Source organism: Elephantulus edwardii, unplaced genomic scaffold (genome assembly GCF_000299155.1).
Source record: "Elephantulus edwardii isolate Elephantulus edwardi_28Jun2011 unplaced genomic scaffold, EleEdw1.0 scaffold00027, whole genome shotgun sequence".
Lineage (NCBI taxonomy): Eukaryota > Metazoa > Chordata > Mammalia > Macroscelidea > Macroscelididae > Elephantulus > Elephantulus edwardii.
In genome coordinates, this window is record NW_006399777.1 from 20914995 (window position 1) to 20918070 (window position 3076).

The 3076-nt window shown below is 40.8% G+C and overlaps 1 pseudogene; it reads left to right on the forward strand.

Annotated features, from left to right (window-relative positions):
- Positions 1–994: 994 nt before the first annotated feature.
- On the forward strand, positions 995–2718 carry LOC102855988 (annotated as a pseudogene).
- The last annotated feature ends 358 nt before the right edge of the window (positions 2719–3076 follow it).

Below are 3076 nucleotides of genomic sequence, written 5' to 3' on the forward strand. Positions count from 1 at the left end.
CGATGGTGAATAATGCTGCTGTGAATATTGGTGTATAAGTCTCCACTTGAGCCTAAGTTCTCATTTTCTTAGGGTATATTCCAACCAGTGGAATAGCTGGGTCGTATGGATTTTCTATGTTCATCTTTTTGAGGAAGTGCCAAACTGCCTTCCAGAGTGGTTGTACTATTTTACAATCCCACCAACAATGTATAAAAGTTCCTATCTTGACATATCCTCTCCAACATTTATTTGCTGTTCTGTTAAACTTTGTCACTGCTACTGGAGGGAGATGGTATCTCATTGTGATTTTGATTTGCATCTCTCTTATTGCCAGTGATTTAGATTTCTTCATGTGTCTGTTGGCCATTTGAATATCTTCCTCTGTGAAAATTCTTTCCATGTCTTTTGCCCGTTTTGTAATTGGGTTATCAGTCTTTTTCTTGTAGAGACCCATCAGTATTCTGTAAACTTTTGTTATGAGACCCTTGTCTGAGATGGTAGTGCCAAATATTTGTTCCCAGTTCATAGGTTTTCTTTACACCCTGTCGGAAAACGTTTATGATGCACACAGCGCCTTAATCTTTAGAAGGCCCCTTTCATTAATTTTGTCCTCTTCTGATTCTATACTAATTCTTCTACATCATGGTCTTATGAGGTCATTCTAAGAAACTACCAAATGCATTTTGCAATCCTTTATAGTTGTGACATGCTTGGGTTCTTAATCTACCCTGATAAAGTCTTACTGCTTTTAGCTATGTTTTATTAGTAATTAGTCATTTTATTAAAATACATTTTCTCACTTCAGACTTGAGCAATATCTCTTCATTGTCATGTAATTTTAGCTAATGTATCAGAGTGCTCATTGCCAGGTACTGTCACTATTATTTTACAGTATTTTATTATATCTCAATTCATCTTCACGGCAACTCAAAGAAGTAGGCGGCATTCATATCCTCCTGTTATAGAAGAAGAAAGTAGGGCTCGAAGGGCTCAGGAGCTTGCCTTAAACCAGATGATTGGTAAGTGTCAGAACCAGAAGCAGGCTATAATCCAGAAAGCTCCACTGTTTTTTCTGTATCCTAGACATTGTGTAACATTTATGTTGGTTTATCCACAATCTCACTTGGTCCACCGTAACACCCTGAGAAGTGAAATTTATTAGCCCCACGGAACAGATAAAAAAACCTAAAGCATGTACCATACTGTCTCAATCCATTTGTCTGTTAATGGACATTTGGGCTTTTTCTATTTCTTTGCTATTGTGAATAATGCTGTTATGAACATAGGTGTACAACTCTCTGTTTGTGTCTCTGTTTGATTTTCCTTGGGGGTCTATTCCAAGCAGCACAATAGCTAGGTCATATGAGAGTTCTATGTTCAGCTTTTTTGAGGAAACAGGACATTTACGCACTGGAATAATATCCAACACTCAGGACCAATGACTTGAAAAATAAGATATAACATGGGAGACATTGGAGAGCATTATGCTGAGTGAACTAACTCTGCCTCACAAAGATAAATACAGTATAAGATCATTCTTGCTATGCACACCCATGTTTATTGCAGCATTGTTCAGAATAGCAAGGAAATGGAAGCAACCCAAATGCCCAACAACAAGTGATTGGAAAGAGAAGCTGTGTTATATTCATACAATGGAATATGATGCAGCACTGAAAAACAAGGGACTCATAAAATATTATACAAAATAGATGACCTTGGAGGACATTATGCTGAGTGAAATATCTCGGTCACAAAAGGACAAATACTATAGAATGCCACTGTTATAGAACAGGACTGACATGGGGGTTGGAGGCAAACTTAAAAAAGACGGAATAAATAATGAACATTGCATTTAAACAGATGAGGGAAAGAACTGTCTAAAAGAAACATATGATTAGGTATTACTTGCATGACGACAGTCCAGAATAAGAGCTGCATAGCAAAGTGGTCTGGGGATGGGTAGGAAATCGTCCAATGATGAAAGAATCTTTTTAAAGAGAAAGGTGACTGGGGTGGGGAGGGAAGAAAATGTGCAACAATAAATGAATGGAAATCCAAGTGTCATGTACACTTTTGTTAAAATATCAATAAAATAATGATAATAAATAGAATTTTAAAGAAAAAAATTGCAAAAATAGAAAGATCTCTCCCCCACTGGCTGTTCTTGGAGTCCGCTGTCATCAGATCATGTGGACATTAGCCCCGACATCACCACCAAGGACTTGAAGGAGAAGGAGGTAGGGGAGGAAGAGGAGAATGGAAGAGACGCCCTGGCAAAAGGGAGTCTGCCAATGAGGTGGACCAAGAAGAGGAAGAAGGAGGGGAGGAGGAAGAGGTGACAGTGAGAAAGAGGATAGTGATGAAGATGAGGAGGTTGGGGAAGCTACAAGCAAACGGGCAGCTGAAGATGATGATGATGATGGTGTTGACACCAGGAAGCAGAAGACCAATGAGGATGACCAGACAGCAAAAAAAGAAACGTTACATTTAAAAAGAGAGAAAAAAATTAAAGGCCATTGTGACCTGTTCACCCTCCACTTCCGGTCTCAGAACCTACAGGTGGTCACCTTGGAGTTAGAGTCCTGCCTGCCCACCTCGGGCAGCGCCTCCTGCAGATGGCTTGCGCACGCCACCACCCAGCCAAAACCACAACATGAGTTTTCAACAAGGGGAAGAGAAACGAACCAAAACTTACAAGGCCCAGCTTTTCTTCTTAAAAGTATTTTAAAGGATTGAGGCGCCACCATTTTTGCTGCCCGGACGCGGAGCGAGAAGCGAGAAGCTGAGAGAGTCGGAGACGCTATCTGCTTCCACCCGCCGCGCACACCCTGCTTGAGTCACCGCCGCTATGGATAATCGGGAGGATCTGCTGTACCAGGCGAAGCTGGCTGAGCAGGCCGAGCGATACGACGAAAGGGTGCAATCAATGAAGAAAGTAGCAGGGATGGATGTGGAATTGACAGCTGAAGAAAGAAACCACGTATCAGTTGCATATAAAAATGTGATAGGAGCAAGAAGAGCCTCCTGGAGAATAATCAGCAGCATTGAACAGAAAGAAGAAAACAAGGGAGGAGAAGACAAACTAAAAATGATT